Below are 26,522 nucleotides of genomic sequence, written 5' to 3'. Positions count from 1 at the left end.
AAATATTTTAATTATTGTCAAGAATGATTTTCTATTCTTTTTAATTTTTTTTAAAGGATAAAATTATTATTCAATTTATTATTCCTTATATACAACAAACTAGTTTGGTAAAACATTAAAAGCTTTCACTTTTAGACTGAGAATAATTCATAGCTCCCCATTATTCCTACTTCTAGTTAACACTGTCCTGGAGATCTTAGCAAGTACAATAATGCAAGAAATATAAAACAAAGTATAAGAATTCAGAAAGGAAGAAATATTGTTCTTATGAGCATTTATTTTTCTTATTAATCATCAATTTAATACACATCAGTGAATACATGTCAATCCAAATCTCCCAATTCATCACACCACAACCCCCACCCCCCCGCTGCTTTCCCTTCTTGGTGTCCATATGTTTGTTCTCTACATCTGTATCTCAATTTCTGCCCTGCAAACCGGTTCATCTGTATCATTTTTCTAGGTTCCACATATATGCGTTAATATACGATATTTGTTTTTCTCTTTCTGACTTACTTCACTCTGTAGGACAGTCTCTAGACCCATCCACATCTCAACAAATGACCCAATTTCGTTCCTTTTTATGGCTGAGTAATATTCCATTGTATATATGTACCATATCTTCTTTATCTATTCGTCTGTTGATGGGCATTTAGGTTGCTTCCATGACCTGACTATTGTAAATAGTGCTGCAATGAACATTGGGGTGCATGTGTCTTTTTGAATTATGGTTTTCTCTGGGTATATGCCCAATAGTGGGATTGCTGGGTCATATGGTAATATTATTTTTAGTTCTTTAAGGAACCTCCATACTATTCTCCATAGTACCTGTATCAATTTACATTCCCCCCAATAGTGCAAGAGGGTTCCCTTTTCTCCACACCCTCTCCAACATTTGTTGTTTGTAGATTTTTTGATGATGCCCATTCTAACTGGTGTGAGGTGATACCTCATTGTAGTTTTGATTTGCATTTCTCTAATAATTAGTGATGTTGAGCAGCTTTTCATGTGCTTCTTGGCCATCTGTATATCTTCTTTAGAGAAATGTCTATTTAGGTCTTCTGCCCATTTTTAGATTGGGTAGTTTGTTTTTTCAATATTGAGCTGCATGAACTGTTTATATATTTAGAGATTAATCCTTTGTCCATTGATTCATTTGCAAATATTTTCTCCCATTCTGAGGGTTGCCTTTTCGTCTTGTTTATGGTTTCCTTTGCTGTGCAAAAGCTTTTAAGTTTCATTAGGTCCCATTTGTTTATTTTTGGTTTTGTTTCCATTACTCTAGGAGGTGGATCAGCAAAGATCTTGCTGTGATTTATGTCAAAGAGTTTTCTTCCTATGTTTTCCTCTAAGAGTTTTATAGTGTCCGGTCTTACATTTAGGTCTCTAATCCTATTTTTTTTTTTTCGTTTGCGGTACGCGGGACTCTCACTGCTGTGGCCTCTCCCTCCGTGGAGCACAGGCTCCGGACGTGCAGGCCCAGCAGCCGTGGACCACGGGCAAATCCACTCCATGGCATGCAGGATTCTCCCAGACTAGGGCACAAACCCTTGTCCCCTGCATCGGCAGGCAGACTCTCTACCACTGTGCCACCAGGGAAGCCCTCTAATCCATTTTGAGTTTATTTTTGTGTATGGTGTTAGGGAATGCTCTAGTTTCATTCTTTTACATGTAGCTATTCAGTTTTCCCAGTACCACTTAATGAAGAGACTGTCTTTTCTCCATTGTATATCCTTGCCTCCTTTGTCATAGATTAGTTGAACATATGTGTGTGGGTTTATCTCTGGGCTTTCTATCTTATTCCAATGATCTATGTTTCTGTTTTTGTGCCAGTACCATATTGTCTTGATTACTGTAGCTTTGTTGTATAGTCTGAAGTCAGGGAGTCTGATTCCTCCAGCTGTTTTTTTTTTTCCTCAAGACTGCTTTGGCTATTCAGCGTCTTTTGTGTTTCCATACAAATTTTAAGATTTTTTGTACTAGTCCCATAAAATATGCCTTTGGTAATTTGATAGGGATTGCATTGAATCTGTAGATTGCTTTGGGTAGTATAGTCATTTTCACAATATTGATTCTTCCAATCCAAGAACATGGTATATCTCTCCATCTATTTGTATCATCTTTAATTTCTTTCATCAGTGTCTTATAATTTTCTGCATACAGGACTTTTGTCTCATTAGGTAGGTTTATTCCTAGATATTTTATTCTTTTTGTTGCAATGGTAAATGGGAGTGTTTTCTTGATTTCACTTTCAGATTTTTAATCCTTAGTGTATAGGAATGCCAGAGATTTCTGTGCATTAATTTTGTATCCTGCTACTTTACCAAATTCATTGATTAGCTCTAGTAGTTTTCTGGTAGCATCTTTAGGATTTTCTATGTATAGTATCATGTCATCTGCAAACAGTGACAGTTTTACTTCTTCTTTTCTGATTTGGATTCTTTTAATTCTTTTTCTTCTCTGATTGCCGTGGCTAAGACTTCCAAAACTATGTTGAATAATAGTGGTGAGGGTCGACATCCTTGTCTTGTTCCTGATCTTAGAGGAAATGCTTTCAGTTTTTCACCATTGAGAATGGTGTTTGCTGTGGGTTTGTCATATATGGCCTTTATTATGTTGAGCATGTTCCCTCTATGCCCACTTTCTGGAGAGTTTTTATCATAAACGGTGTTGAATGTTGTCAAAAGCGTTCTCTGCATCTATTGAGATGATCATATGTTTTTTATTCTTCAATTTGTTAATATGGTGTATCACATTGATTGATTTGCATATATTGAAGGATCCTTGCATCCCTGGGATAAATCCCACTTGATCATGGTGTATGCTCCTTTAATGTGATGTTGGTTTCTGTTTGCTAGTATTTTGTTGAGGATTTTTGCATCTATATTCATCAGTCATATTGGTCTGTAATTTTCTTTTTTTGTAGTATCTTTGGTCTTGGTATCAGGGTGATGGTGGCCTCATAGAATGATTTTGGGAGTGTTCCTTCCTCTGCAAATTTTTGGAAGAGTTTGAGAAGGATGGGTGTTAGCTCTTCTCTAAATGTTTGATAGAATTCACCTGTGAAGCCATCTGGTCCTGGACTTTTGTTTGTTGGAAGATTTTTAATCACAGTTTCAATTTTATTACTTGTGATTTGTCTGTTCATATTTTCTATTTCTTCCTGGTTCAGTCTTGGAAGGTTATACCTTTCTAAGAATTTGTCCATTTCTTCCAGGTTGTCCATTTTATTGGCATAGAGTTGCTTGTAGTAGTGTCTTAGGATGCTTTGTATTTCTGCAGTGTCTGTGGTAACTTCTTTTTCATTTCTGATTTTATTGATTTGAGTCCTCTCCCTCTTCTTCTTGATGAGTCTGGCTAATGGGTTATCAATTTTGTTTATCTTCTCAAAGAACCAGCTTTTAGTTTTATTGATCTTTGCTATTATTTTCTTTGTTTCTATTTCATTTAATTCTACTCTGATCTTTATGATTTCTTTCCTTCTGCTAACTTTGGGTTTTGTTTGTTCTTCTTTCTCTAGTTCCTTTAGGTGTAAGGTTAGATTGTTTATTTGTGATTTTTCTTGTTTCTTGATGTAGGCTTGTATAGCTATAAACTTCCCTCTTAGAACTGCTTTCACTGCATCCCATAGGCTTTGGATCATTGTGTTTTCATTGTTATTTGTCTCTAGGTATTTTTTGACTTCCTCTTTGACTTCTTCAGAGATCTGTTGGTTACTTAGTAACGTATTGTTTAGCCTCCATGTGTTTGTCGTTTTTATGTTATTTTCCCTGTAATTCATTTCTAATCTCATAGTGCTGCAGTCAGAAAAGATGCTTGATATGATTTCAATTTTCTTAAATTCACTGAGGCTTGATTTGTGACCCAACATGTGATCTATCCTGGAGAATGTTCCGTGCACACTTGAGAAGAGAGTGTAATCTGCTGTTTTGGAATGGAATGTCCTATAAATATCAATTGAATCCTACTGGTCTATTGTGTCATTTAAAGCTTCTTTTCCTTATTTATTTTCATTTTGGGTGATGTGTCCATTGGTGTAAGTGAGGTGTTAAAATTCCCCACTATTATTGTGTTACTGTCGATTTCCTCTTTTAGAGCTGTTAGCAGTTGCCTTATGTATTGAGGTGCTCCTGTGTTGGGTGCATATATATTTATAACTGTTACATATTCTTCTTGGATTGATCCCTTGATCATTAGGTAGTGTCCTTCTTTGTCTCCTGTAGCATTCTTTAAAGTCTATTTTACCTGATATGAGTATTGCTACTCCAGCTTTCTTTTGATTTCCATGGAATATCTTTTTCCATCCCCTCACTTTCAGTCTGTATGTGCCCCTAGGTCTGAAGTAGGTCTCTTTTAGACAGCATATATATGTGTCTCATTTTTTTATCCATTCAGCAAGCCTGTGGCTTTTGGTTGGAGCATTTAATCCATTCACGTTTAAGGTAATTATCGATATTCATGTTCCTATTACCATTTTCTTAATTGTTTTGGGTTTGTTTTTGTAGGTCCTTTTCTCCTCTTGTGTTTCCCTCTTAGAGAAGTTCCTTTAGCATTTTCTGTAGAGCTGATTTTGTGGTGCTGAATTCTCTTAGCTTTTGCTTGCCTGTAAAGCTTTTGATTTCTCCATCGAATCTGAATGAGACCCTTGCCGGGTAGAATAATCTTGGTTGTAGGTTCTTCCCTTTCATTACTTTAAGTATATCATGCCACTCCCTTCTGGCTTGTAGAGTTTCTGTTGAGAAATCAGCTATTAACCTTATGGGAGTTCCCTTGTATGTTATTTTGTCATTTTTCCCTTGCTGTTTTCAGTAAGTTTTCTTTGTCTTTAATTTTTGTCAGTTTGATTACTATGTGTCTTGGTGTGTTTCTCCTTGGGTTTATCCTGTAGGGGACTCTATGCAATTCCTGAACTTGGGTGGCTATTTCCTTTCTCATGTTAGGGAAGTTTTCGATTATAATCTCTTCAAATATTTTCTCTGGTCATTTCTCTCTCTCTTCTCCTCTGGGACCCCTATAATACAAATGTTGTTGCATTTAATGTTGTCCCAGAGGTCTCTTAGGCTGTCTTCATTTCTTTTCATTCTTTTTTCTTTAGTCTGTTCTGCAGTAGTGAATTCCACCCTTCTGTCTTCCAGGTCACTTATCCGTTCTTCTGCCTCAGTTATTCTGCTATTGGTTCCTTCTAGTGTAGTTTTCATTTCAGTTATTGCATTGTTCATCTCTGTTTGTTTGTTCTTTAATTCTTCTCAGTCTTTGTTAAACATTTCTTGCATCTTCTCAATCTTTGCCTCCAATCTTTTTCCGAGGTCCTGGATCATCTTCATTATCATTATTCTGAATTCTTTTTCTGGAAGGTTGCCTATCTCCGCTTCATTTAGTTGTTTTTCTGGGGTTTTATATTGTTCCTTCATCTGATACATAGCCCTCTGCCTTTTCATCTTGTGTATCTTTCTGTGAATGTGTTTTTTGTTCCACAGGCTGCAGGATTGTAGTTCTTGCTTCTGCTGTCTGCCCTCTGGTAGATGAGGCTATCTAGGTGGCTTGTGCAAGTTTCCTCTGAATTTCTATTCTTAAGACTGAAGTTTTGAATTAAAATAACTATAATTCATCTACTGAGACTAGATTATTTAAAGCAATTTATTCTAATATATATGGATGGGAGGGAATACTGTATTGAACATAAATCATTTGGAAATTCTTTCTTCTCTAATAATCAATTACTCAACCAAAAAGAAATACTACTACTAGTACTAATTAAGTGCTCAGCTTATAAAATATTCCCAGTTTCTTTTTTCCAGAAAATGTTATGTATGTCTAACTTTAAAATTTATTATGCTATTAAAAAATATTATTTAGGGCTTCCCTGGTGGCACAGTGGTTGAGAGTCCACCTGCTGATGCAGGGGACGTGGGTTCGTGCCCTGGTCCGGGAAGATCACACATGCCGTGGAGCAGCTAGGCCTGTGAGCCATGGCTGCTGAGCCTGCAGGTCCGGAGCCTGTGCTCCACAACAGGAGAGGCCACAACAGTGAGCGGCCCACATACCACAAAAAAAAACAAAACAAAAAAAATTATTGAGCATTCATATTTTTGATGAGAAGAGACCAAATTTCTCTTTATACATCTCTTTGATAGTGGACCCTGAATAAAAATATTAGTGCTATAATCACTTTCATATGTTCATTAGAGGTTTATATGTAAGATAAATATTACAAAATATACAACTACACTGCTGGGAGAATCATCTATAAAACCTTGTACTTCATTTATATTTTATTCAATACAACATTAAAATAATATGTCAGAATTGTATATTTAATTCAGTAATTAAATTATTTTGTTATTGAAATGCTTATATTGATATGTTATGTTGAACCATTTTCATTCTTTCTAGATGGAAAGAGGTGTGTTAAAAAAGACTAGCATCTTTAGTGCCAAATTCACTAATCATATACATATTTCCATGTGCTTTCATAAGACAGTGAAATTGAGGAACTTGCATACAGTTTTTCTTTCATTATTCATAGTTACAATGAATTATAAATTACTTTAAAATAGAAAGTATTTTTAAATTATGTTATCTGGGAAAGGTAATTATTGCTATTTAGTCCTTCCTAATGGAATTAAGTAATAAAATTGCTATATGTAAATATATTCATAGTAAAATATTAACCCAAGCCCCTCAAAACAATGTCATAACACATATTTCTATGCACAGTATATAATAGTAAGATGACAATCAATAAAGTGTATAAAAGACTCCATTTAAGTGGCATTGTAAACATGCAAATGGTTCATTCTCTAATTGAAATAAATTTTTCGGAGTAAAATTATCAGAGAGAATCCAAGAACAAGGTGACACATTAACACCAGCATTTTAAAGTATACTCATTCATGATACATATAAAATTATAAGATTCATTCATATCATTTCAACATGAAGTGGGTAAAAATATAAGTGATAGATACTATATTACAGAGTTCTCTATCATCTCACCATTTGTTTATTCTAGGAATGGAAGAGGAGAATTAAAATAAAATAGTTTTAATTTACACAAGGAAATACATTAGGTGGTGTCTAATTTTATTTGCAATCCACTTACATGCAACAAATATAATTGTTTCTTATCTGTATTTCAGGTATATGTGAAGTGAATTAAGTGAGTTACACAGAGGTCATTTACTTGTGATTTATATTAATATTTACCTAAATACAGTATATGTATGGTATATGATGAACTATTAAAATTATGAATGTCAATCCACCAAGCTCCATCCCAAATTTGAAAGGTATACCATAAAAGTAACTTGGTGATTATCGATAGAAGCTAAATTCCTCAGAATATGGACATTTTGGCTCCCTGAATTTTCTTGAGGTGAAATACAATTTATACTTTTTTAAGAATTGACACTGGAGAAAAATAATTTACAGCATATAAAGGATATGATGGATGAATACTCATGTCAAAAAAGTTTTTTCTTAGGAATCAGAAAATTTTAGGAAATAATACTTTCTTTTTTAAAAAAATAAAATAAGACTAAATGAAATATGAGAATTAAATCATATTTAGAATCCAAAATGTTAATATGAAAACTATAGTAGTTAAAGAGATAAACATGAGAATGTGCTCAAAGAAAGCAAAGTGATAATATTTAAAGTAATGAGAGAGAGAGAAAATGTGTATAAGAAATAAGAAAAATACATTCTATATAATTGTAAAATTCTTAAAGACTTAAGAAGGAAAGTCATCTGAGCTATAAAATAATTCAGTATGAAAATATTTCTCATGCAGACACGATCTTAATGGAGTATTCTTAAAAATATTCTTTCCAAAATGATTTAAAGGATTTAACAAAGAAACATTACTGTTTCAAGCAATACAAAGTAGAATCATTACTGATTTAAGCAATACAAAGTAGAATCCATCTGTATTAGTTAAGATTCTTATCACTGAAAATGACAGAAAGCCTTATTTAACTATTTAAGTGTAAAAGAAGAGAGAGAGACTTTTTTCGTCACCTAATTAAAAATTCCTGGGGAAAAGTAAAGCGTTTTAATGCTGCTGCATCTGAGGATCTGAGGTGTGCATGCAAGCATACACAAGACTTTATTTTTCCTACTCTGCTTTCTTTTGTGGTGGTTCCATTCTCAGTGGTCTCTCTCTAAATGGTAAAAGATGGATGAGAACGCCATTTGGATCACATCTTGCATTTTCAGTATCTTTAGAAGAAACCTTGGGAAGTCCTGGACTTATTTTTCACTACTTTGATGTATATGGATTGGATCATTTTTAAAACCATGAACCAAACACACTTGGTTTGATGGCACACTCCTAGCTGGGCTTGCCTGGGACAGACTTTTTTTCCTGGAGTCTGAGGATGGGACTAACTCATCCATTGCACCTAGAGTGAGAATCAGCAAGGAATGCTTACTCACGGAAAACTGGGGGGCTTACAGCAGAGGAAGAGTGAAAGTATGCAGAGAAGCTAAAACAATAGACATCTCCTAAATAAATTATGTGAAAAGAATACTGACAGGAGATATGTTTCAAAATTAGTATGTTCAGCCAAGTTATGGTACTTGTATGATAACAAAATTGAGATACGCTTAAATGTACACAACTCATCACCACCTCTGAACTCTTTTTGACAAAGAAATACTCAATGCATACTCTAACCTACTGGTTCTAAAGTATGATTCCCAGATCAGCATCAGCATTATTGGATGGCTTTTTAGAATTGCAAGTGTTCCGGTCTCATCCAAGATGTACCTGAATCATGGGATATGGCAATGTTTGCTTTAAGAAACTCTCCAGATTCTCATGTACACTGAAGTTTGAGAACCACTGCTTTAGTTAATCAACAGATGAATAAGAGACCCATTCACACAATAGGTTTTATATCTTCAACAAAAAATAGCAGAATAAGTTAAAAACTTTAGAATTTTTTTCAAATTGGAAATACCTCATTATTATTATAACAGTGACAACTTTTAAAAAATAAGCAAACAATACACAAACATATAAAGTAAAATAGAAAACTAATGCTTCATGCCTCATCTCACTAATAATTATTTTAATATTCTGTCATATAGCTTTATAAAACAATCCAATGCCTAAAAAATAATTGTGTTGTACTGGTTATACTTGATAGGATGTATTCAAAACAACTTAAAATTTCCCATCAGTCACTGTTTATATGCATTTTGTTTCTTTCTTGTCACTCAAATTGCAGGTAGTTTTCATAGATTTTTAAACATTTATGAATAAGGAAAGTGATCCAGAGTGTTTTGGAAGTGGAGATAGATGTGAAATAGGAAAGGTCTTATTTGACTAGTAAAGTTATGATATTTTGTTCCCTGTGCAAGACTATTTTGCAGGGGAGGTTCTCAACAATATATTGTCATTATTTTTGCTTTAAACATTTAGTGACCTTTTAAATAAGTAAAAATAAGAAAATATATTTTATATATACTTATATGTTCACCAATTTTGGTAGTTCATTTAGTATCATTTTCCTGCCTGAATCTTTTCCTTAACATTTCTTCTGATGTTGATATTCAGGTGATGAATTATTTTAACCATTATATGTGTGATAAAGTCTTTATAAATATTTAAATATTTAAGACTTAAAACTTACTGCTGTTAAGTCTTTATAAAGTCTTTATACCACTTTCATTTTTGAAAGATATTTTCGCTGGGTAAAGAATTCTGCAGTGACATTTTTATTCCTCAGAAAAATATGAAAGAAAGAACAAGAAACAGATGACACAAATGGAAAACAAATAGCAAGATGGTAGAAATGCACACTATTATCAACTAAAACAACTACATCAAAATATACATTCTTTTGAAATGAATGCATAGAACATATACCAACAGACATTATGTTCCATAAAATAAGTCTCAATAAATATAATTTATCTATCTATCTATCTATCGATTAGTGGGATGCAGTTAAAGCAGTGTTTTGAGGAAAATTTGTAACAATGAATATCAATATTAGAAAAGAATAAAAAGGTACAGATCAATTATCTCAGCTTACCCTCTAAGAAGCTAGGAAAAAAAGAGAGAAAATTTAACCCTAAATAAGCAGAAGATAGAAAATAATATCAAAACAAAATTAATTAAATTAAAAGACAAAAATGATACATAAAAATCAATAAAATTAAAGCTGGTTCTTTCAGAAGGCCAATAAAATTGATAAGCATTTACCCAGACTGATCAAGAAAAACAGAAGATACAAATTAATAATAACAACATTAGAAATGAGAGAGGTGACATAATTACAGATCCTACAGAAATTAAAAGGATGATAACAAAATATGAATACTATTATGCCAATGAGTTTTAAAATTTTGGTAAAATGTACAAATCCCTTGACAGATACAAGCTTCAAAAGCTCACTCAAGAGGAAATTTGTAGGCAGGGTAGCTCATTTCTATTAAAGAAATTGATTTGTAGTTATAAAACTTACAAGGAAGAAAACTCTAGCTTCATTAGTGACTTCTTCACAGTTAGTTTGAATGCATTCTTTTTAGTTCAGAATTACTTTGTATTGATAGGGTACAAATAAGATTTCATTCCTCTGTTCATATTGATATGAAGTTCTATCTACTTAATTCTCAAAGGAAATGTTCGTGAATAATTTGCATTTTCTTTTTTGATCTACCTCAATAAACTGCAAACTTAATGGATTACTATCAACAGAGGAAACTCATCTAAAGAAGGAATATAAAATAGTTCTAAGTAATCCTTGAACTTAAAATTCTTCAAATCTTGAGTGTGTGTAAATTAAAGGTTATAAGGTGAGTGATAATCCCATACAAGTTCTGAAATATTTAACTGTCGCTGGTAATAATTTATAAAGTAGGTATGTAGACATTTGCCTGATAGATCTGAGGAGCATTTTAATGGAGTACAATGAAGACAGATAGCTCCATTCTGGTACCACTGAGCAGACAGCCGCCTCATGAAACACTTTTCAGCCAAATCGCATTGATCGTCGCCATGATGGCTGCTCAGATTAGACAGGAAGGCACACCCCTGTGAATCTTAAAAGGCCATTTCTGTCTCTTGTGAAGTTGTTTAACTTTGTTTTCATTTTATGGAGCCTGGCTGAGCTCTAAGCCACACAGGATTTGACAGACCGACTTTTATAAAATACCTGGGAAAGAGTGATATTTACTGAAACATAAATTACAAATTTCATGGAATAAACTGAACTTGGCATTAACTTGAGATACTATAAGATGATATTTATTATTTCTTTTTTCATATATTATTTATAGGTAGATTCATATTTTTTGTGACATGATTTGATTTGTTACAGTTTAGAATGTGATACCTGAGAGTAGGAAGGCAAACTTTGCACAGTACATGTTAAATTATTTTGAAACCTAATTTATATGGTTTATGAACCACTAGAAATTATTAAGACACCCTAAGGAAAACATCAAATAACTGTTCCTGGACAGTCAATAAGATGACGATTTGATATGCTGAAAGCAACCTCCCAAATGCATTGCTGTCATTCTTTATTCAGTATCATGCCCAACAGTGACATAACACAAAATGTGGTTTCCTGTATTTTCCAGAAATGATTTGTTTCTAGGATTTGTAAACTTGCAGCAATGTAAAATCAAAGTAAACAATATCAATGTTCAAACTATGTCCATAAATTTATATCTAAAAACAAGTGCAATCTACTATTAAAGATACCATCAGCAAGATACCAGGCAGTGCTGCTCAGAAATCATGTAATGTTCTTTGTTTGATTGTTTGTTTTGACTACTAAACACAATTGGTCAAACTAAACAAGTATAAGCACATTCTTTTTAAAATGCTGCTACAAAATGTAAACATTCCTAGGAGGCTGAAGGCCTTTGCCATGAATTTTGTGAATCTTTCAAATAAGGGATGGTTCCCAGCTGAATGATGATTGCTGGAGAATGAGAATGACCTTCAGAGGATGATTTCTGTGTTCCACAGCATCTTATCACATATCAGGACCTAGTGTCATTTTTCAAGCCTCAGTCTTTGCCACTCCCCCTCTGGGTGCACTGGCTTCTTTATCTGCCAAGTTCAGGCCTCTCTCAGTTCCTAGTCCATTTGAGGCTTATAGCTGTAAACACTAAAACCACCCATATTTCCTCTTCTCAGGCAGGTCATTATTGCATCTTCACTTCTATTATCCTGACTTCGGACACAGGATTCCAGGGGTGACCAATAGCCCTAAAATGAGATACAGTGGAAAAGCAGACACTAAGTGCTCTGTCCCAGCAGCCTCAGTCCAGCCCTAATTCAGCTTCTACTCTTATACTTGGGTTCCTTAATCTGCAACTCAGAGAGCCAACTAAGTCCTATTTCCTCACCTCCTGTCACCAGTCTTCTAGTTGCTAGCTTGTGTATCTGTACCAGTAACTAACCTAGTGCTTTAGTTTCTCATGAACATGAAAGCCTGTCAGGGTCTGCTCCTTTCACCTCTCTACACAAGCACGGCACTTGGCAATGTCTACCTGAGTACAACCTCCAAATCTCAAATACTGTCTGACAAGACTTCTGCATATCACCAACACTACTTATTCCCATCTGAGAAAATTCCCTTTCAACCTGTAGCATTGACCATTAGTATCATGAACAGAGCATATTTGCTTCCTCTCCCTCCAACATCCACCTGAATATGTAATTTTATGACTCATGATAATTTGTTTGATGGCTATTTTCTCCATGAGCCCAAGGACTTGTATGTTTTTCTGTTCCCCACATTTTCTTCAGAACTTAGCACAGTACTTAGCATATGGTAGGTGGTCCATACAAGTATAAATAGTAATCATATTAAATCTAGGAAAAACAAAAACTCTTTTCCCTATACCCACCCCAATTACTCAGAAGGATTAAGCAGAATAAATGGAGATAGAGACTCCTAAAGAGGAGGACCAAGGCTGGGTTCATGTTCAGACACCAATTGAGTCATATTTCTACAAGTTGGGTTTGAAATGGAATCAAAGAAAACCAATAAAAGTCCCACTTCCATTTAGAGGTAGAAAGTTACAAGAGAAAATTGCTACCCTTTTAATTTAGCAATAAGAAAAACCTGGATAATATACAAAATTGTACATTTTCCTGAACCTATCAGAGATGATTAAGGAGACTTTATCATTCCAGGTAGTCTGTTCCATTATATCTGATATCTTTTTTGAAACTCCGTATCATAAATATATTTTGTTAGAGAACTTGTAGAATATGGAAATTTATTTATTTAACTGAATAGCTCCTTAAGTATATGAAAATATTGCTTTGCCATACAGAAAAAAATATACCTTTTTAAAAACGCTGGTCATCTGATATAACATCACAAAAATGTAAGTGTATTTGCCAATGACTGTGAAATAATTTAAAATATACATTACTTGTAATATACAATCTATAGTATATAAAATATAATAAATAATGCATAAATGATATACCTAATGAAATATGTAATACATAATAAATCCAAGTCATATCAACATAACACTATGCCGTGAAAACATATAATTTATTTCTTTCATTAATAGGCATCTTTGTTTTCTGGTATATATCTCAGGGCTATGGTAAAAAACAGCACATGTTCCAAAGAGTTGAATGGAGAGAGTTTAAGGTAGAGACAATTTAAGGTCTTAGATGCAGTTCAGAGAAACCCAGAGAAGACAATAGACAGTACTACCTTTCATGAACCTAAAGGGAAATGGTCCAAAAAGAGATGTGTCTATGGGAGAGGGCTGCCCAAAAGAAGCTGTGCCTTCATATTCAGCCACTGTCAACTACAGCCTTCATGGAGGGAGAATCAAGGGGAGTACGAAGAAAAAAATCTTTTGCTCTCTGTATTAGTCTGCTAGGGCCACATGACAAAATACCTGACTTGGGTGGCTTAACAACAGAATTTTATTTTCTCATAGTTCTGGGGGCTTAGAATCCAAGATCAAAGTGTTGGCAGATTTGGTTTCTTCTGAGACTTCTTCTTGGCTTTACATGGCCTTTTTGCCCATTCATGTACATACCTGGTGTCTCTCCCTGCACGTTCTAATTTCCTTTTCTTATAAGGATACCAGTCAGATTGCCTTAGATCCCACTATGAGGGCCTCAATTCTAGTTATTTACCTCTTTTAAATGCCCTATCTTCAAACACAGTCACATTCTGAGACAACGGAAGTGAATTTTCAACATATGAATTTTGTGGGGACACAATTCAATCTGCAGCACCCTCTAATCATGAGTTCCTTTCATTGGCCAAAGCCACCTAGAGGCCAGAGGGCACAAAAATCCTACATGCAATTCTTGGAGGTCAGGAGGGTTCTATGGAGAGGGGAATGGAAAATATTTAGCACTCTTGAGTAATATTTTCTATATTTGTTTTAGCAAAGTATAAGACAAAATATTTACTTCTATTACAAAACATAAAAATATTATCAACTTAATATTTCATTAAATTTGTTTAATAAAATATGGTATTTCCATTTGAAACATCCTAATATTTCAATTTACTCATAAACTATAGAGTTCTGTAACTTTTCTCCATTCTACTATAAATTTCTGATAGCCAAGTTCAGTTCCTATTCTCAATCTAAATTCTCCTTCCATCCCTATAAAATCTGATGTAGGATATTACCTCCTCTTTAGACAATTTTTTTTTCATTTCTGACATTAATTGTTTCACACTATTCAATTCTTAAGTTCTTCAATAACAGACTCTCAATAAACTGGTTCATCAATAGGCAGTCATTATTCTGCTGACTGTAAAATATAAAGTTTATTTCAGCCAAAATATAAACTTTATTCTGGAGCCATCATGAAAATCAGGCTATTGGGACATCAGTTGCCCAATTCCATCCCAACTGGAAAGGGATGTTCTAATTTAATTGTTCTCTGTGATTAGAAGATTTGTTGCAGATAGTCATTTTCAGAGATTAAAGGTCGGGGAATATATTTTTTGCTAATTTTCCCCTTTGTTCTGTTTTGCAAATTCATTTAAAAGTGAAAAGAGATGTTCTGCTGCAGTGAAGTAGAAGATGACAGATTTTTGTAGCCCTGTGCCATTGGTATAGGTTGACCATGCCACAGTGAGTTAACTAGCTGAGGGGTAAGGTTTTGATGGGTATATTTTCTGCTCACCTCCTGAGCACAAAGGCATGGAAAGTGCCTGTAGCAGAGCTCAGGATACATTTTGGGGGTTTGCAAAGTCTTAGGCTGGATCACACAAATCTGTTCATAGACTGAATCAATTTTAAATTCACAGTTCTAGACAACCATTTTGGATTCATTGACATCCTGAAGAATTAGAGGTTAGAAAGAAAATTCATTTTTTAAAGACTATATGCCAAGTATTGTCTTGAGAGGCACTTAACATTCTTTTAGTCTTACAGGTTAGAACAGGGCCTGAGAGAGGGGAGGTCATTTTTCCAAATTTGTAGAGCTAAAATGTTTAATGTCAATTTTGACTGCAAAGTCTGATACAGTTGCCTGCATTTGCTGCTTTCTTAAAGAAATATGTATGATTTTTTCATTAATATTATGTTGTTCCTTCTTTTTAAAATATTTCACACTTCAAAGGGTCACACTCTCTTTTTTCTATGATTCTCAGGTAGTGATAGTAGAGCTTTATAAAGGAGCCAGTCTTAAATGTTAGTCATTGTTTGAAAGTGTCAGACAAGATCCTCCTTCTTAGCAATATCTTAGCAAGATGTGTGTGTACACACACTTGTGTTAGCAGTGACAATAACAAAAGTAAAGAAAAGTGGTTGGTTGCATGTTGTTCATAGGACCAGCAGAACAACTCTAGGAAGAATTAGTGAAGAGAAGCATAAGCTGGTAGAGGAGACACGCAGGGTATACTAAGAAGTCAGAAGTACCATGAGAGACAATATTTTGAAATCTCTAATAAAACTGTGTTAGTGATAGTCAACGACAAACTTTAATGCCCGGATAATCCTAACATTTTATCATTTTACATTCAACAGGGCATTGGATTGGATAGTTTTTGGTTCTATATATTATCTAAAGATTTAATGTATGCAATATAGTGATCTTTTAAATTATATCTTAATTTTTATGTTTGGTGATTGTGGAAATGCAAAAAGATAAAATATGTTCATAGATATATTGCTCTTATGCTAAAAAGCATACAATTTCTTGGTTGCTGGAGTTTTTCTTCAGAAATATGATTCAATCTGTAACAAAGAAATAGTATTCCCTCTTCTGCTTTACTGACAATGGACCCCTCATAATAAAAATCATCATCACCATCAACACTAACATGAATTGAATGTTTAATGTGGGTTAGGAACTAAGTGCTTTGCATATATTCATTTAATTCTGACAGAGTCTATGAGGTTTTCGCTTTTTAGAAATGAAGAAATAGCCAATATTAGGGACTTGAGCAAAGTTACTTAGATTCTAAGTGGGAAAACTATACCCAAACACAGGCAGTCTAATTCCAGATATCACACTTTTATTTACTGCTCTGCCTCTCTCATGAAAATTATAAAATTATTGGAAAGAACAGTGCTCTGTGAGAAGAACTGAGAGGTGAAACAATGATGCGCTTATATTCTGCATAGGAAATTCTATGCAAATCAAAAATTGGTGAAATGATTTTTAACAAATATTTTAGGCAAAATCATTGAGAAGACAAATCAAAAAGTAGAAAATATAGAAAATTTCTTCTTGAGTCTCAGAAGAGAAAAACACCAGTGGTATTACAAGTTGAACTATGTTTTGCTAAAATTCATGTATTGAAATCCTGACCCCTCCAGTACCTCAGAAGGTGACTATTTGGAGATGGAACCCTTAAGGAGGTAATGAAGTTAAAGTGAGGTCATTAGAGTGGGCCCTAATCCAATCTGACTGGTGTCCTTATAAGAGGAGGAGATGAAACATACAGGGAGATGTCAGGGGCATGTGCACACAACGGAATGACCACATGAGGACACAGAAGAAGGCAGTCATCTGCCAACCAAGCTGAGAGGCCTCAGAAGAAGCCAAACCTGCCTACAACTTGATCTCAGACTTCTAGCCTCTAGAACTATGAGCAAATAAATTTCTGATGGTTAAGCCACCTAGTCTGTGGTATTTTATTATTGAAGCCCTAGAAAACTAATGCAAATAGCTTATAAGAAATAAAATTATTTTCAAATTCTCTGCTAGGTAGATGCAAATATAGACATTAATGATATAATATTTTTAACCTTCACATTAGCAAAATTTTAAAGTCTTATAAAGATAAGTATTGGAAAGAATATGATGGAATTATTGTTCACATAAACCACTGGTGATAGTGTAAATTAATAAATTTCCTGCCATTTTCTATTCTAAGCCTAGGTTATTTTCACAATTAGGATTAGAGTTACACTGCGTGCAAATGTACGTCTTGCTCTTTAACTGAGCAAAAGAAAATAAGTGATTTTACAAATGATTCTGTTATCGTAAATACAATTTCAACTACTGTCTGATGTTCATTTTAATGGATTTCATATAATTACTTAAACTGTCAGATATATTTAAAATCTAGATTACATTATTTTTATTTATTTCCATTATCATTATTAACTCTGCAGTGAACATTATTCTGTATAAAACTTTGCATACAGAGGCTTATTTCTTTTAGCTAGATTACTAGAAGTAGAAATGGTGGGTCTATAAATATGAAGATCTTATAGAATCTTGAGATACTCTGTCAAAGGTTTTCTAGAAGAATTATACCTATTTATAATCCTCTCACATGGTGTGATTATTTTACTTCTCCTAACCCTGTATCTGTTTCTGATAAGACTGATTCTATATTTTGTCTTGGCAAAATAAAACAATTTTCCTAAAAATCACTCCTGTAAATTTTTAAAATAATAAACTGTCACGTACATGTAAGAAAATAAAATCAGATGTCCTATTTTCTTAAACATACTGAAAGTCTCCAAACAATGGATTAATTTTATTTTCAATTTTTACTTTAAAAATCAAGCTCTCATATTTTCAGTTCTGAGGTTAGGCATTAAATCTAGGAAATTAATATAAATTTGTTTATAATTCATGCAATGCTACCTATACATTTTACAAAACACTCAGGGAAATAAAAGGTTATTATTTGTCCAATCACCATAGCTCTGTACTACTACAAAGTCTAACAGAGTCTGTCTTACCTTACTTTTGGAAAGGTAATATCTCTGACAGCTAAGATAACTTCTGCAGAAATAGAATTCTCATCTGCTTGTTTATTTGAGGGAATGGAATAACCTACTACAATTACCTCTTTCAAAGTATGCAGTCAGGCTCTCATCTCCATTCTGATCTTGTCATTCCACAAGAATTTTACTTACATTATCTCAAATATGTCATCGAAAGTCCCACACTGCAAGGACTCTCAGTGTCTCCTCCTGACTTTTATGTTATTATTCTTTGGTTAATCATGGCCTTCAAGACTATTATGCTTTTGAAAACTTGTTTGTCAACACCTGAAGATTAGTCTGAATATATCTGCAATCTAATTGTACCTGTGACAAATAGATAGGTTTCCAAAAACTTGCTTGATTTATACTCAGTTAATTAAAAATAATTGTTAGAAAGCATTTTCTTCCTTGTTACTTATTTTCCATTTTGCTTTACCTGCACAGATACTTTCTCTCAAATTCCAGACATTTAATTAAATTGCTCCTTTAAATTGTCCATACACGTAACATAAAACATTACATTTTAATCACAATGAGTAAAGGCTCTGTGGTACAATTCTTTTATTGAAGATACAACAGAAACCATTTTCTTAGGCTTAACTATTTCTCTATAGAGTTTATTTTTGGTATGCTTTATTATACTTGTCAAAGACTATGAGCCACCTGAATGGGTTTGCTATTGTTACCTAGCTTGATGTTACCTCAGGGGTTGTAATTAATTCAGATCTGTGTAAGCTATTCCCACACTTGATTAAAAAAAACACAAACATATTGTTTTCTCTTTTTAGTCCTCCCATTTAGTCATATGTCAAAAGAAGAAAAGAAAAAATTTGCTTGTTTTTCAGGTCGCATATCTGTTAATGGACCTGAGATATATGTATATAACACTACATGATGCAAAAAAAAACCTACATGAATTTTTATTAACATACTATGAAACCAATAAAATGACATATTTTGAACACAATATAGGATCTATTTCTTGATACTTATATTACCTGTACTCTTAAAAGTTATTACCTAAGGAGACTCACAATAATAATGAAAGTTTATGTGAATTTTATTTATGGAATGAACTAGATCATGTGTGTGTGTGTGTGTGTGTGTGTGTGCTGCATATAAGTAAAGTCATACTTAGAATTTTGTGCTAGCCAACATTTTCAGGTCTCTAAAATGTGTAAAGATATATTCCTCATGTTAGAAAATCTATGAGACAACGAACATTTATTCAGACACATTCTAATTTTTCAAAAGAAACTATTTGCAATATAAAATAACTTTAGGGATGGACCTTCAAGATGGCAGAGGAGTAAGCCGTGGAGGTCACCTTCCTCCCCACAAATACATCAGAAATACATCTACAGGTGGAATAACTCCTACAGAACACCTACTGAATGCTGGCAGAAGACCTCGGACCTCCCAAAAGGCAAGAAACTCCCCACATATCCAGGTAGGGCAAAAGAAAAAAGAAAAAACAGAGACAAAAGAATAGGGATGGGACCTGCACCTCTGGGAGGGCGCTGTGAAGGAGGAAAAGTTTCCACACACTAGGAAGTCCCTTCACTGGCAGGGACAGGGGCGGGGGGCACAGAAGCTTTGGAGCCACAGAGGAGAGCACAGCAACAGGGTGCAGAGGGCAAAGTGGAGAGATACCTGAACAGAGGATCGGTGCTAACCAACACTCACCAGCCTGAGAGGCTTGTCTGCTCACCCACCGGGGTGGGTGGGGGCTGGGAGCTGAGGCTGGGGCTTTGGAGATCAGACACCAGGGAGAGGACTGGGGCTGGCTGCATGAACACAGGCTGAAGGGGGCTACTGTGCAAAAGCTATCTGGGAGTGAGTCTGGGAAAAAGTCTGGAACTGCCTAAGAGGCAAGAGACAATTGTTTGAAGGTGCACAAGGAGAGGGTATACAGAGAACCACCTAAATGAGCACCAGATATAGGCGTGAGCTGTGGCTATCAGCACGGACACCAGAGATGGGCATGAAATGCTAAGCATGCTGCTGCAGCCGCCAATAAGCCTGTGTGCAAGCACAGGTCACTATCCACACCTCCCCTCCCAGGAGCCTGTGTAGCCCACCACTGCCAGGGTCCTCTGATCCAGGGACAACTTCCTGGGAGAACACACGGCATGCCTCAGGCTGTTGCAACGTCACACATGTCTCTGTCACCACAGGCTCACCCCACATTCCATACCCGTCTCTCCCCCTGGCCTGAGTGAGCCAGAGCCTCCTAATCAGCTGCTCCTTTAATTCCCTCCTGTCTGGGCGAAGAAGAGACACCAGAGTGTGACCTACATGCAGAGGCAGGGCCATATCCAAAGTATAACCCCATGAGCCATGCAAACAAGGAAGAGAAAGGGAAATTTCTCCCAGCAGCCTCAGGAGCAGCAGATTAAATCTCCAAAATCAACTTGATGTACCCAGCATCTGTGGAATACCTGAATAGATAAGGAATCAACCCAATATTGAGGTGATGGACTTTGGGAGCAACTGTAGACTTGGAGTTTGCTGTGTGTGACTAACTAGTTTCTGATTTATATGGTTATATTAGTTTTTAGTGCTTGTTATCATTGGTGGCTTTCTTTATTGGTTTGCTTGCTCTCTTCTGTTTAAAAATTTTTTTGTATTAAAAATTTTTTTATTTTAATAATTTAAAAAATATTTTTATTTTAAAAACTTTATTTTATTTATTTTTTCTTTCTATTTCTTCTCACTTTTATTCTGAGCCATGTGGCTGACAGGGCCTTGCTGCTCCGGCAGGTTGTCAGGCCTGACTCTTGGAGGTGGGAGAGTCGAGTTCAGGACACTGGAACACCAGAGACCTCCCGGCCCCACATAATATCAATGGGTGAGAGCTCTCCTTGAGATCTCTGTCTCAATGATAAGACACAGCTCCACTCAACGACCAGCAAGCTACAGTGCTGGACACCCCATGCCAAACAAGTAGCAAGACAGGAACAAAACCCCACCCATTAACAGAGAGGCTGCCTAAAATCATAATAAGTTCACAGACACCCCAAAACACACCACCAGATGCAGTCCTGTCCACTAGAAAGACAAGACTCAGCCTCATCCACCAGAACACAGGCAGCAGTCCCCTACACCAGGAAGACTACATAACCCACTGAATCAGGCTTATCCACTGGGGGAAGACAAAAAAAACAATGGGAACTACGAACTGGCAGCCTGAGAAAAGGAGACCCCAAACACAGTAACAGCTGATGAAGGATCAAGGAAAAAACCCACCAGACCAAACAAATGAAGACGAAATAGGCAGTCTACCTGAAAAAGAATTCAGAGTAATGATAATAAAGATAATCCAAAATCTTGGAAATAGAATGGAGAAAATATAAGAAATGATTAACAAGGACATAGAAGAACTAAAGAGCAAACAAACAATGATGAACAACACAAAAAATGAAATTAAAAATTCTCTATAAGGAATCAATAGCAGAATAACTGAGGCAGAAGAACCGATAAGTGACCTGGAAGATAAAGTAGTGGAAATAACTATTGCAAAGCAGAATAAAGAAAAAAGAATGAAAAGAATTGAGGACAGTCTCAGAGACCTCTGGGACAACATTAAACACACCAACATTCGAAATTACAGGGTTCCCAGAAGAAGAAGAGAAAACGAAAGGGACTGAGAAAATATTTGAAGAGATTATAGTTGAAAACTTCCCTAATATGGGAAAGGAAAGAGTCAATCGAGTCCAGGAAGGGTAGAGAGTCCCATACAGGATAAATGCAAGGAGAAACATGCTAAAACACATATTAATTAAACTATCAAAAATTAAATACAAAGAAAAAATATTAAAAGCAGCAAGGGAAAAGCAACAAATAACATACAAGGGAATCCCCATAAGGTTAACAGCTGATCTTTCAGCAGAAACTCTGCAAGCCAGAAGGGAGTGGCAGGACATATTTAAAGTGATGAAAGGGAAAAACCTACAACCAAGATTACTCGACCCAGCAAGGATCTCATTCAGATTCGATGGAGAAATTAAAACCTTTACAGACAAGCAAAAGCTAAGAGAATTCAGCACCACCAAACCAGCTTTACAACAAATGCTAAAGGAACTTCTCTAGGCAGGAAACACAAGAGAAGGAAAAGACCTATGATAACAAACCCAAAACAATTACAAATATGGTAATAGGAACATACATACTGATAATTACCTTAAATGTAAAAGGATTAAATGCTCCAACCAAAAGCCATAGACTGGCTGAATGGATACAAAAACAAGACATGTATATATGCTGTCTATAAGAGCCCAGTTCAGACCTAGGGACACATACAGACTGAAAGTGAGAGGATGGAAAAAGATATTACATGCAAATGGAAATGAAAACAAAGCTGGAGTAGCAATTCTCATATCAGACAAAATAGATTTTAAAAGAAGACTATTACAAGAGACAAAGGACAGTACATAATGATCAAGGGATCAATCCAAGAAGAAGATATAACAATTGTAAATATTTATGTGCTCAACATAGGAGCACCTCAATACATAAGGCAAATGCTAACAGCCATAAAACGGGAAATTAACAGTAACACAATAATAGTAGAGGACTTTAACATCCCACTTTCACCAATGGACAGCTCAACCAAAATGAAAATAAATAAGGAAACACAAGCTTTAAGTGATACATTAAATCAGATGGATTTAATTGATAATTATAGAACATTCCATCCCAAAAGCACAGAATACACTTTCTTCTCAAGTGCTCATGAAACATTCTCCAGGATAGATCATATCTTGAGTCACAAATCAAGCCTTGGTAAACTTAAGAAAATTGAAATCATACCAAGTATCTTTTTAGACCACAACACTATGAGACTAGATATCAATTACATGCAAAAAACTGTAAAAAATACAAACACATGGAGGCTAAACAATATGATACTAAATAACCTAGAGATCACTGAAGGAATCAGAGGAAATCAAAAAAATACCTAGAAACAAATGACAATGAAAGCAGGATGGCTCAAAACCTATGGGATGTAGAAAAACAGTTCTAAGAGGGAAGTTCAATCCTACCTCAAGAAACAAGGAACACCTCAAATATACAACCTCACCTTATACCTAAAGCAATTAGAGAAAGAAGTCCAAAAAACCCCAAAGTTAGCAGATGGAAAGACATCATAAATATCAGATCAGAAATAAATGAAAAAGAAATGAAGGAAACAACAGCAAAGATCAATAAAACTAAAATCTGGTTCTTTCTTTGAGAAGATAAACAAAATTGATAAACCATTAGCCAGACTCATCAAGAAAACAAGGGAGAAGACTCAAATCAACAGAATTAGAACTGAAAAAGGAGAAGTAACAACTGACACTGCAGAAATACAAATGATCATGAGAGATTACTACAAGCAACTAAATGCTAATAAAATGGACAACATGGAAGAAATGGACAAATTCTTAGAAAAGCACAACCTTCCGAGACTGAGCCAGGAAGAAATAGAAAATATAAACAGACCAATCACAAGCACTGAAATTGAAACTGTGATTAAAAATCTTCCAACAAACAAAAGCACAGGACCAGATGGCTTCACAGGCGAATTCTATCAAACATTTACAGCAGAGATAACACCTATCCTTCTGAAACTCTTCCAAAATATAGCAGATGGAGGAACACTCCTAAACTCATTCTACGAGGCCACCATCACCGTGATACCAAAACCTGACAAAGATATTACAAAGAAAGAAAACTACAGGCCAGTATCACTGATGGACATTGATGCAAAAATCCTTAACAAAATACTAGCAAACAGAATCCAACAGCACATTAAAAGGTTCACATACCATGATCAGGTGGGGTTTAACCCAGGTATGCAAGGATTCTTCAGTATACGCCAATCAATCAATGTGATAAACCATATTAAAAAATTGAAGGAGAAAAAACATATGATCATCTCAATAGATGCAGGAAAAGCTTTTAACAAAACTCAAAACCAAGTTAAGATCAAAACTCTTCAGGAAGTGGGTACAGAGGGAACTTACCTCAACATAATAAGGTCATATATGACAAACCCACAGCAAACATCATTCTTAATGATGAAAAATGGAACCCATTTCCTCTAAGATCAGGAACAAGACAAGGGTGCCCATTTTTGAGTCCTTCCTACTGGACTTCATATTGTTTCCCATGACCTGTATAGTTTATGGTTAGGTAAAATGCGACTTAACTGTAATGACGTGAATTATTTTACATGTTTATATTACACATACTTTAATCACTTTCACACTTCTGAGTTATTAAATGTGGCTTTTTATATCTTGGCAATTTCATTAAGTAACTTCGAACTGTAGCACAAGAACTAGCAAAGAATAATTATAGTCCCTCTTACAGATATAAAGCGTACTTGTAAAATATAGGAAAGAATCTTTAACTATTGGATAAATAATTTTTGGCATCGCTGGTGGAGTATTTTTCTGGATGAACTTCCAGTTCCACATTCTTAAGAGATAATTAATAGTTGAAAATAAAATTTTACAATAAATGTTATTTCATATTCTTAGCAAGCTTCCTAGATTTTCTGTGTCATTTATTATTTTGAATAGTCATTCTTATTTTACTTGTCTAAGCATTTATGAACATTCTGTTTATGCCAGCAATAGATATTTGGTATGATTTTTATATTGCTTATGTCAACATAATTATATCTAGAGTTTCATTTCACTATGATTTTAATGTAAAAATTGAGTTTGTAATACAGAGTATATTGCAATACTTATACAATATTTGAATTGTGTTTCAAAATGTATATACTTAATTTTTCTTTTTTTTTTTTTTTTCGGTACACGGGCCTCTCACTGTTGTGGCCTCTCCCGTTGCAGAGCACAGGCTCTGGACGCGCAGGACCAGCGGCCACGGCTCATGGGCCCAGCCGCTCTGCAGCATGTGGTATCCTCCCGGACTGGGGCATGAACCCACGTCCCCTGCATCGGCAGGCGGACTCTTAACCACTGCGCCACCAGGGAAGCCCAATATACTTAATTTTTAAGGAAAAAACACAATAGCTTTTCTCTGAATGGTGATAACTTTGTGTTATTTTGTTATTTTTCATTATTTGTCCTGAAAAACAACTTGAATTATAGCTACGGAGAATAATAAAGTGAACACTACAACATTTTACTTTTTCTATAATTCTATTAAAACATTATTATTTTATCATTTATAGATAATTATGTACATGCATATTTTGTAATTATTCTCATAGATAATATGACTAATCCAGGTTGTTCCAGATTGTTCTATGACCATATGTAGCTAATCAACAATCTCTTAAGGTTAGCCTTTTTGGGTCTCAAATACAGTCTGAGATTTTAACCAGAGCTCCTATAAGTTTTGAGTTTTAAACTCAAACTTTTGTCTCTCCATAACAGATTACTGAAATCACTGTCAGCTTGTTTGCTACCCAGTTTGCTTGTTTATTTGTTTGTTTTTTTGCTTTGGGTCTGGACAGCACTGAGAGATTAGAATTTGGCAAATGCCTTGAGGGAATGTTGCATGCAGAATTTTAGCCTCACTTAATTTGAAATTTAAGTCCCAATCTTCTAGGCAGCTCGGATTCCAACTCATCCTCCCCATCTCAGCAAGGCCTCTGCAAATCACTGACCTAGTTTTATCCTCAACTATTATTCCCTGCACTGTGAATTAGAAAATCAACTGAGGGATATAGCAGAGGCAAATCTGATGCTCACTTTCTTGTGCCTTGCTTGTCTGTGAAATTTTTCATCCATTGCACCCTATCTTACTTAGTTTTTCCCCACTACCTTTCAACAATTGTTTTATATATTTTACACAGCCTTTATAGTTATTTTCTGTTAGGGGTTTAGTATAAGAAAGTACTTTAGAATGTTGGAAATAGAAACACATAAAAATTGAATGTCTTGTTTGCATAAGTTAATTTTGTTTTCACTAATTTTGGTTTTATTTCCTAAATGTAATGAAAATATTAAGGCATTGATCTTAATATTTTTAAACAAGAAAATGGAACCAGCAAGAAAGTAGCCATAATCTGTAGTCTTATAGTCTCTTTTTGCAAATTTCCCTTAACTTTTTGGCTCTCGCTTAGTTACCGTTTGTTGCTTTGCATTTGAAAAAATAATCTAATAGGAAAAATCTCCTTTTTTCCAAGACATTCTTATATTTTGACAGTGAAGGGGAACACTCACAATGCACCATTCACTGTAGGAAATATTTTTATGATGTAAACCATCAGCCCTTTCCTCATAAATCTTCTCATACCTGTTTCTAGTCCTCCTTGTGGCTCTGTTTACTCGACTTACTTTTCAGAAGATAAGGTACTG

This window comes from Lagenorhynchus albirostris, chromosome 5 (assembly GCF_949774975.1).
Source record: "Lagenorhynchus albirostris chromosome 5, mLagAlb1.1, whole genome shotgun sequence".
Taxonomy (NCBI): domain Eukaryota; kingdom Metazoa; phylum Chordata; class Mammalia; order Artiodactyla; family Delphinidae; genus Lagenorhynchus; species Lagenorhynchus albirostris.
Note: the sequence above shows the minus strand (reverse complement) of the source record.